Source organism: Ostrea edulis, chromosome 3, assembly GCF_947568905.1.
Source record: "Ostrea edulis chromosome 3, xbOstEdul1.1, whole genome shotgun sequence".
Lineage (NCBI taxonomy): Eukaryota > Metazoa > Mollusca > Bivalvia > Ostreida > Ostreidae > Ostrea > Ostrea edulis.
The window spans coordinates 30,116,795-30,128,862 of NC_079166.1; positions in this window are offsets into that span (position 1 = coordinate 30,116,795).

A 12,068-nucleotide genomic window follows, 5' to 3' on the forward strand; every position below is an offset into this window, starting at 1 on the left:
TAACTCGTAACTTAAAATTGGCTATCTATAAAAGTTTCCAAGAAGAAACAATTTATAAACAATATGTTTCGTTTATGATTTTCATTCCGACTGGCATTTAACCACGGTTTTGTACAATCACCAATCTGAGGCACATTCCTATTTCATTTCATTGTTTTAAGTACCAACAGATAAGTCATCCAGTCGGCATACGTGCATTCAACAAAATAGTATTAGACATAAAATAGTTTCATTCAAGGACTAATTATTAACCTTTTTCTACGATCATCAGCTGTATCAAGTTTTGAACTATTTTCCGAATTTTCTTCATCATCACAAATGGTTAGTATGCATTGCAAAAACATTTTCTACAGAACTGTGAATCACGAATAAAATTGAATTCCTTTTCATTCTTCTATCATTGATTTTTATCTCATAATTCATCTAAAATTTGAAAATTGGGTGGAGATATGTACCTTTTTTAAATCTATCACCGGGGAAAATACGTACAAGGTGATGCATTTGGGAAGAGAGTGTAGATAAATGTGTGTCTAGTCCTGAGGAACAGCTCCACTTTGCGGTGCTAATGTTATGTAATCATTTAACAGAAATATTGGACATTTGATCATCGCTTTAGCACCTGCATATGCAATGAGTAAAGAAGATCAATTTACTTTTCGTAAAGCATTCACTGCTACAATGCCATAAATATACATGTAGTTTACTCAACAGAAATTAAATCATCCATGAATAATATGCTATTTCAATTGAACATGTAGTCATATCGGTTGTTTTGATTGATTAATGCATTGATAACAAAGTGTTGATAAAACAACTATATCCACTTTATTTTCACGTCTATCTGTGAACAAAATGTTGATAAAATGTATTTTTGAATCTAAACTGAAGACTCGCCTGTTTACAATTCATTACAACTAGTCTGTGCAGATGAAATTTAAGTCAAGATTACTGTGTTGTGCAATCATAGCGGACTCTTTTATCTTCACCTACTAGTCATTTGTTCTTATACAATTTATTTTGCTTATTTTATTGCTATTTAAATAGCGTTTAAAAAAGCAATATGGATTTTACGCTTTACAACATAAATTTATTATTATTGATAGTCCCTCATGCATAGCTCTTATCCTTGGACGAATTTGGCTCCACTTGTTTGGCACGCTGTTTTTGGTTATATTTAGTTCTAAAACTTCATAGTTATTTCGGATTTCAAACATTTCGGTTGAGCATCACTGAAGAGACATTATTTGTCGAAATGCGCATCTGGTGCATCAAAATTGGTACCGTACAAGTTTTACATTATCATTATAAAACAACTGTATCCAATTCAAAGATTTCACATCTATCTGAAAACAAATTCAAAGTACTTATGTTTGTCGGACAGCCGATAAAGGTTTTAATGATGACTATATGTTGCCATTTAAAAAAAAACTTTATAATATAATATATAGTTATACATGTATAACTAACAACTCAACTTTATGACAAACAGCTTCTCCGTCATCTGCATAAAGTAAATATACCTTTTAACTGATTCGATTTGCTAGAGTTTGTTCTGCATATGACCAGTTTTAAATCGAGGCAGGCTACTGACAAACCAGTTGGTGGTACAGGGGATTCAACAGTTTCGTTTAAAGTCAGCATTTCGCAAATTCTATGGTCATTATAACGATCTAGTTTGCCAATACGACCTATCATTGAGTCAAATGTTCTCTTGTAAGTTTCATACCGATTGTTAGACCGTTCTTTGCACACTGATATTTGACTACTGATGACTCCGTTTACCTGATCAAAATATAGGGTTCAAGGCGGGTGTGACAGGTCGACAGGGGATACTTACTCTTCCTCATCACTTAATCCCACCTCTGGTATACCCAGGCGACCGTGTTTGCCCAATTCGCTATTTTGTATTGCGTATAGTTTGATCACGATTCGTTATTTTGCCTTTCAGTAATCAAACTTACATTTTGAAATGTTTGACTTTACTAATAAAGCATGAAAACTGGGTATGACATTTCACTGAATGTCACAGAACTCTGTAAATTTTCATTTTATTGGATGAATTACTTATAGACACATCGGGAATGACCAAATGAGACACACAATCGAACATACCGTATCATAAACAATTTCACTGGATGAAAGTATTTGTCTATGAATCGCATGAATCACATCACTAAAAAGCTGGTGCAATATTTTGTTTTGATTTACTTGGAAACACGAAAAAAGGCTAGCGCTGAATACTTTAATAGAATGGGTGCATTTATAAATATTTGAAAAAAGGATATTATATATGCTACATTTGAGTGTAATGTGTATGATTTGAATGACTATGTATTGTCCTTAAAGTAGTCCCACCTTCCTGTGACATCATAAGAGTTTGCAAAATCAATCATTCATTTAGATTTGTTTGTGATATTACCATAATTTTGTTGAAGTTTTTTCCAATGGTTATTGTAACATATCTTGTTAACCATAAAATATTCAAAAAGTCTAAGTTATACTCGTGTATGAATAATCAACAGTATGTTTCAAAATATTAAATCCAAGGGCAATATCTGTTTTCATTGAATCCTTTAACAAGTTCCTTATGCGAAAGATTTTCATTTTTACAGAAATTTTGAAAATTTTGTAAAGAAACCGTTTTATGAAATTATTATGAATACTATCATATCGTTTTAACTAGTTTTTGTGAAATTTTGATAATGTTGAAGAAAAATTGCAATTTTCTGACGTTGATATATGATTTTGTACATATATACCTCGCATCTTAAAAAGTTTAATGACCTATATATATATTCTATTCGATAATTCATTAAATTTAACTCTAATGGATTGAAATAAATACAGATTTTCAACTTTTATCAGATAATAATACGAGCATGGGGTTACATTAATCTTTTTCACGTTTGAAGGTCAAAGGAAAAAATCGCTGAAGAGTAAAATTTAGGCAATGCGTATGTGTCCATGTTGTGAGATGTCCACCTTTGCTGGGGGCCTTAAACTTTGTTCTTAAATACGTATACGTTACATGGTTGTGTATGCCTTTTAATATTGTAATGTGCTTCTATTATTGAATAATCTGGAATTCTCAACATTCGCTTTTCATTTTTCCAGAGAACATCGATTACCTTAACTCGAAGACGAAATTTGAAACTTTGTACAGCCGAACGACTAACAACCAGTATATAGCAACTGGTTCAGTTGACAGTTGGTTCAAATCTTACACAGACTGGTTGGAAACAGATCCGGCAGCAGCTGCTGGCAAAGTGACAAGTATGTACTCATAGCCGACCAAGTCAAAATGTGAAAAATGAAATTATTGTTATGGGTTTTCCTTAACACGATCAAAGCAGCAATTGATCAATTATATAATTTGCATTCACTTTAGACAACTATCCAAATACAGTAGCTGACTTTGCAGATCTCTTGCAAACCTTTTTGAACAATGAGACTAATGGAAAACGGCATCTAAGAGAGGTGGTTTTCCAAAACAACTCTGGAATTCTGGATATCACGGTAATAAGATTATGATGCCCAGGTATTGTGCTCTGAGTTGAATTCAACATATCTTATTGATGCGATCTTACAAGTATTAGCCTTTTGTAATCAACACTGATAAATGTACTTACATGTGCCAGCTTTAAAGGAAACCACTTCCTTTACACTTATCATTTTATCATGTGAAAAGTACGTTTAACATATATTATAGGGTAAGTAAAAATGTGTTTGTTTCATGATAATGTAAGTGGATTTGATTAATAGTGCATCTAACTGTGCCCGCAAATATTGCAGTCTGGCTGAAAAATATACCTTTTAATATTGTCCATCCTACTGTAGTGTACTAAATCAAACTGTTTCTCATTCCTTAGTACTTTGTAGACACGCTTCTCAATCTCAATAAACTGGTAGGGGTCGCAGGTTTCTTTTTACTGCAAGCTAGATACAAGTATTTATTATGTACTGGTATTTTCCTTGTGAAGACTTTTAATATGACACCAACGTGAACTGATGCCTCTTTACCAATACACCTGGAAGAGTGGTCCACACTTCTTTGATATCTATTTTACAGACAACGTACATTTCATATCAACACAAGATATTTGATACTGTCGCAGATGAAAGTGTGGCTATGGATGCTACGGTGGAATTAGTGAAAGGGATTTTTCCTGAGACAGAATGCTTTCCGTATTCCAGAAAGTATCTAGAATGGGAGGCTAACAAAGTGAGATAATAAAATACAGGAATACAGACAACTAGGGTCATATTCTGACTGATTGGACACATAGATATCGCCTTTGTCCACAGTCTACAACGGATGATGGCACTTGTTGTTTTTGTATTTATCAGTGAATATCTATAAATAATATACATAGTGTTTTATACACAGTTGATGATATTGTAAATTTTCCTACTGTAAATCTCTTTATAGTTGTGAGAACTAAATCATATTGGAAAAGTTACTTTGGTGCAAAAAAAAAAAAAAAAGAATCTTGTGAGTAAGTTTGCAAATATTCATAGTAATAAGTTGAATGTAGTGAAAATTAAATCTTTTCGATATTGAGGCCAACAAGGGAAGAGGGTGGAAGTAATAGCATTGCAAAATGCATTTCGCAAATTCTATTGTCATTATGATGATCTAGTTTGCCTATACAGCCTATCACAAGGTCAAATGCTGTCTGAGGTGTTTCATACCGATTTTAGGCCATTCTTGGCACATTGATTTTGACTACAAATAACTCTCTGTTTACCTGATCAAGTTATAGGGCTCAAGGCGGATGTGACCGGTCGACAAGGGATGTTACTTCTCCTAGGCACCGGATCCCACCTCTGGTATATCATGGGTCCGTGTTTGTCCAACTCTATTTTGTATTGCTTTTAAGAGTTATGAGATTGATCACTGTTCGTTATCTTTGCCTTTCATGTGATTGAGAGCACATTGTTGTATGTACTATATTCATATTGATCTAATTTGAACAGGTGATTAAGAGTGAGTTATTGAGAAACGTGAGCCTGGCTTCAGTGTGTGTATTTTTACTCACTCTGATCCTGATAACCAATCTTTGGACCAGTATCTTAGTCGTTACCTGTGTCATTATGACCCTGGGTAGTATATTACAGACATATATTCTGTTTAGTATATTACAGATACATACTTTAAACTCCTTTAACGAAATGTAAACATCAGATATATAAAATACATGTGGTAGATAAAACTACGTGTTTGCCCAACTATCTATTTTGTATTGCTTATAGGAGTTATAAAATTTATCACTGTTCATTATATTCACCTTTCATGAAAATGATTCTATTTAGCATTTGTTATGCTGTCTTTTAGCTTTTAGTTCTGTCATAATTAAATGAACTTCGATCCCGTTTAAAATTCTTAGAAATATTTTTAATAACCGTAGAGGAGTTGAAGTTGGTCAGTGTGTATCATTTCTTTATTAGTGAAATATATACACGTTTCACTGGACGAATCTTTTGACAAATTCTGTTATGTAACAGGATATTGTTTGTAAAGACTGTAAGATTGCTTCTGAAGTAGGTGGGTGTGGCTGGCATTATGCACCTTTGGGGCATGTCCATCAACATTCTGTCTTATAATAATCTGGTCATTGCCATTGGAATGGCTGTGGATTACTCAGCACACATCGGCCATTGCTTCATGACAGTTGCAGGAGACAAAATTGGTATTACTGTATTATTTCTATCAATTATCATGTTACAAATGCTATCCGTTTTAGCAGGTCGTTGTATTCAACAATATAGTTATTTTTGTATGTACATCATTACATGTATCATGATGAATATGGTATCATTATATTGAGCACAGCATATCATGCATCATGTTGTGCTGAATGGCCATAGTATTCCTCGAATAGATATATCAATATTGTCAAATGGAAATATTCATATTTAGTGATCGGTCATCCAAAAAAAAAATATTTTCTTAAACACCACTCTGATTCTACGCATAAGTACTCTGAAGTGGAAATAAAAAAAAAATAAGCTAGGCTTCCTCATTGACAATATCTTCGTGGTCTTTGGTGATCAGATATATCCCTGGGAACTCGAAATAAAAGACACCATAGAGTCGACCACTTCTGCATTATTCTTAGATATTCTATTAAAAGTAAATATTAAAGGCAAACTAACAACTCAACTATGTACAAACGGGGTGATTTGAACTTCTCCATCGTTAACTTCCCATATTCATGTTGCAATATTCCAATCTCACCTGATTATGGTGTTTATATGACGCAACTGATTCGATATACAAGACGTTATTCTGCGAATGGTCAGTTTTTAAATCGAGACAAGCTATTGACAAACAAGTTGATGGTACAGGGGTTTTAACATTCTCATTTAAAGTCAGCATTTCGAAAATTCTATGGTCGTTATAACTATCTAGTCAGCTAATAAAAGTTATCTTTGGGTCAAATGCTGTCTGAGGCATTTCATACCGATTTTTAGACCGTTCTTGGCATACTGATTTCGACTACAAATAACTCCGTTTACCTCATCAAGATATAGGGCTCCCGACGGGTGTGACCGGTCAACAAGGGATGCTTACTCCTCATAGGCACCTTATCCCTCCTCTGGTGTGTCCAGGGGTCCGTGTTTGCGCAACTATCTATTTTGTATTCCTTATAGGAGTTATGATTGATTGTTCTGCTGTTTTTCGCCACACTCAACAATTTTTCAGCTAAATGGTGGAGCCCATTTTTTTATTGGTGGAGGAGAGAACCCAGATACAATGTACCTGGGAAGAGACCTTCCGCAAATAAACTGGGAAATTTTCGCACTTACCAGTGCGAATGGAGTTATGAGATTTATCACTGTTTGTTATCTTCACCTCCCATGTGATAATTTGCGTTATAGTATCAAACACTAAATGACATATTTCTATGACAACCTGTTTTACTACTTATTAAAACAAAGCGACCCCTTTAACATAGAGAGAAATCTCTTGAAATTAAAGGTAGAGAGATATGTCTTTAACAAAAATGTATATTTCTTACCCGATAAAGACATCTACTTAAAGGAAAAAGATATATCCTTATTGCATAGACTTTTCAGAAGATATCTCTCTAACTTTGAGTTAAGAAATGAAACTTATAATTCTTTGTTTGATGCATGTATCAAACGAAACATTGGACGGAAAACTTCATCAATGCGCGTAGCGCATTGATGAAAAAGTTTTCCGTCCATTGTTTCGTTTGATACATGCATCAAACAAAGAATTATAAGTTTAATTTCTTATCATTTAATTATGTTTTTAAGATAGAAAAACAAAAAGTTTCTCCCAACAAAAAGCTTGAATTAACGTTTTTGAAATGGTGCGTAGTAATACATATATGTAAGAATGAAAACAACAAAACAACATGGCTGTGCGTTCAGGTCAGGAACAGTTACTGTGCAGATTTAAATGGATTATACGCCAAATTAAAGGTGAATGCTTAAAAACTGAATTTAATATAAAGGAAGATAATAAGTGGTGACTGGATTTATGCTGCATTGCGTTGGAGGAGACGTTGAACACTGATTGGGTCGTTAGAACGGTGGAATGCAACTCGGCTCCATTTCAATATCGAGTAAAAAGTTCAACACCTCTTCATCTACATGTAAAACGCACTCGTTGACTGAGCCCCATATAACGCAGTTCAATTTCATTAATATTTACCAGATCAGAAGTCGCCACTTGCTCCGTCATGTTATCGATCTTGTAAAGCAGACGATTCATAACGGTGTAGCGGTGATCGCGGTCGCTGGTGCTCAGGGTCGCTCTAAATATAGCGGTAGCCTTGCTGTTCGACGCTCGCATAATTCGACCCATAGGTAATTGTAAACATTTTATATGGTTGTAATCAGCAATTAATGTGAAGTTTGGTGATGAAAAAAAAACAAAAGACAATAAAACAATTGGTATTATTGAATTATTTTGTTTTAAAAACCAGAAAATGCTTTGGTTTTTAATTCTTCACCTGAAATTGTGATCGGCATATGAACTTCATTTATGCACATATTTTACTAAGACGACGTGCATTTTAACTAATATATTAAATTATATAACTAGTGCAGCTCCTTTAGCAAAAATATCAACAGAAACTTACTAATAATTATTCATTTTACATGCAAGAATCATCGAGATCGGCATCCCACCAATGTCGTCCTGTACTCGAGCGATCGAGTCTCGACTGATTTATATCATTATGATTATGATAACAATACCTTGAAAGTAAGATAGTGGTTTAAAAAGAAAAAGTAAATAATATTGTTTTTATTGTCTATGATTTAATTGCTAGTATGAATAAATGCGAATCATGATCACACTGTACCAGTTTAATTAATTCAAAAGAAAGTTGTGACTCGAATTTCCTCTATTGTGTTTTTTTAATATCGAAAAGCCATCAGCTATATCAATGAAATATTTTTATGTAGGTGTTGAAATGCTTAGGTATTTAGTTTTAATTTTTTGCGCAATTACTTATGAATTTAAAGCAGATTTTCGACATAGTTTGTGGTCAGAATAATCCAAGCCCCATGACTAAATTTTCATTTGTAATTAAATGAGCACAAAGCACAACTAGCCAATCCAATAAACTTATCATGGTTATGTAACACTAACCTGACTAAGAAGATAGGTGCCTGTTTTTGACCGACTCAGGTTTACATTTCTAGGTAAACATCATATCTATAGATATATCTAGTGTTTTTCAATGATGATATCAGACATTCAGTATTTGAAAAGTGGATAATTTATGTTGAATTAATGTTAAGAATGGAGATGTGGAGTTTATATCCCATTAAAATAATTTACTTCACGTAGTTCAAAACACATGAAATTAGTTTAAATTCATCTCTTTGAAAACATGCCAGAAGAAAATTTATACTAATGCAATAATCAATTATCTTTGGAATGAACAATATGAATTATTTACCCTGTGAAAAACGAATAGAGAACATTCTATATATTGGACATTCTCGAGCATACAGTAAAAATGTGCATAATCATTTGCATGAAATTTCTATATGGTAGAGCCTTGATATTTAGAGGTCAAAGGGCAAGTATTATGACATCATTTACTGATCCTTTTAATTCTTTCTGCATTGAATTAGTCAATTCTCCAAAACATCCCAATTTCGCTCATTGTGATACATTTTAATCTGTGATCCATTTCAATTGGTCTGTTGATTTTTTTGTTGGATTTGAATTATACATTTTTTTCGAAGTAATCTGTAGAGTAGCATAATTTCATGTGAATTTGGAATTTTTGAGCTACGTCTGTTCTTTAATAACATCAGGTCACAGGCACTCGAAGTTTTAAATATTTATAATAAAAAAAAAATGTCTTCCTGTAAACATAATATTGACAAGGTATACCACGCCGCCATCTTGGTTTTCGTTTTTATCAGCTGCATCGCTTGAAAATTTCGGCGAAAAGTTCAATATAATACAATAATTAGAACCCTACCGTCTAGCAACAACTCTGTCAATATCCTATCTGTTGCATCGTCATGGTGAACTGGAACTGGACTGTCTGGTATCACCCTCATCTTACTGGAGTTTGATAGGCTATATATCAAAATAGCAAAACCGGCTTAAACCTCAAGTGAACTTTTATGATCACCTGTTGTCCGTTGTCTGTCTAAACTTTTTACATTTTCGACTTCTTCTCCAGAACCACTAAGCCAATTTCAACCAAACTTGGCCCAAAGCATCCTTGGGTAAAGGGCTTTCAAGTTTGTTCAAATGAAGGGCCATGAGCCTTTCAAAGGGGAGATAATCATAAAAATGCAAAAATAGGGTGGGTTTCATTTAAAAATCTTCGAGAACCACTGGGCCAAAAAAGCTAAAATTTACATTGAAGCTTCCTGGCATATTGCAGACTCAAATTTGTTCAAATCATGGCCCCCGGGTGTTGAATGGGACCACAGTAGGGGGTCAAAGTTTTACATACAAATATATAGAATAAATCTTTAAGAATCTTCTCAACAAAAACCACTGAGCTAGAAAAGCAGAGTTTTACATGAAAGCTTCCTGACATAGTTGCAGATTCAAGTTTGCTCAAATCATGGCCCCCGGGTGTTGAATGGGACACAATAGGGGATCAAAGTTTTACATACAAATACATAGGAAGAAACTGTAAAAATCTTTTTCTCAAGAACAGCAAAGTCATGATTATTCATAGTTATATGTAAGCATCTTCAAGTAGTGAAGCAGTTTGCTCAAATCTTAACCCTCCAGGGGTAAGTGAGGAACACAATTGGCAATGGGCAATTTAGTTTTAGCTAGGAGGAATGAAGGAATTTGTTTACAAACAGTGATCAGTCTTATTAATATGGAATCATTCTCAGGTATTGTAGATTCAAGCTTTTTCAAATCATGACCTCTGATTTCCTTAATTAAATAATTGCCAAAACCATAACATTGTCAATCCCCAAAAAAGTAGACCAGGGGTCATAATGTGAAAGTGCGTTCTTTTTAAACTAGATACAGATATATATTTACAATACGAGGATGTCTGCTAATGTCACTTCTTTTAATAAGACTAAGAAAGAAGGTAATTTTGTGACATCATTGCCCAGCTCATACCACGTGGAGGTATCCTCATATGAGCCATAATTTTGAATAAAAATTTAAACCCAAATGAAAAATAAAGTCCTGAAATTTTCTTAGTAAGTAAAAACAAAACATTAACAATTATAATGAAGCTTTAAAAAATTTCAGTGCTTAATGTAAAAAGTATGATCTAATTTGGAATGAATAAAAATAAATGTTATAGAAAGCCAAAATGAAGAGACGAAATAAAATACTATGTGTGGTTTCAGTTACAATCCCTTGAAATATAGTACGTGTTGGTGTGTAGGAATGATATTTAATTTCCTTTTTATTATAGACTTAAGATGGAAACAGTTTCCTTTTATTGTCACTTCCTTGCATATACCATTTACATATATTTATCAAAATTGGTAGGGATCACCCTAGTGTTTACAATTCTAAGACTTATATATATATTTTTAAAAAATAAAAATGCAGAACAAAATCAGTGCATTTGCCAAAATCATGTCATATTTCACCCAGGTTACAGTTTTCAAACCCTTCCAAGTTTTTAAATCTTTTTTACTGTTTCAAAAATAAGTAGGGTGATAGCTCAGTTGTGTATTTAAGCATTTTTTTTTTAGTTCTATGTCACTCTCTGTCTAACGTTAGATGGCCTGTTGTAAGTGTTTACAGCTTAGCATTTGAGCGGTATCTATATATTGGCTATGAAAGAACTTAAAGCTTCACCTGAAGGAAAATGGGCCAAAAACCTATATATAGTGGTAAATAAAGTTAACCCTTCTCATAAAAGAAAATCTTGAAAAAGGCATGTATTTTATTTGTATATGGTAACGAATTTAGGAAATATTAAAAACCGAAGAAAAAGATAATTGAGGGTCGGGGGTAAAAATTATGGACTGTCGTTTAACTGTAACCACACATGTTTTTATTTGGCCTGAACAATAATGAAGAAAAGGTCAGTGCTCAAAAGGTGAAAACAAAAGTTTTAAACCAAAGTTTTCAAGAATGTCTTGCCAATCAGAATTTCATGCTGTGCTGAATTTTTTTATTATTATGGATCCATTGAAAATAATAAAGTTGTTATTTTGCTGTTTTCAAATTACCTTCTACACCATGAATAGTGACCCCCATAATTGTTTTAACTACCACTTTCTTGTACATTATCTAATCAAAGCATTATTATTAGTATTAAATAAATTCAAATTGTGTAATTCTCTTAATGCATTACATGTAATTCAAGTAATTTTTTTTTTTTGGATTGTGTGAAGTAAAAACTTAAGGTTAATAATAACATGAGAGCCAAAATTTGAATGATTGATATTAAATGGGTTTATGAAAAAGATAAGTTTTTATTAAAACCTTTAATAATTACATAACAGAGAGTCAGCATACAACATTGAGAGTAATAATAAAATAAGTGTATATTATTTACAATATCTGAAGAACAATAAAACTGCTATTTACAACAACTGCATATATATATATATATATATATATATAT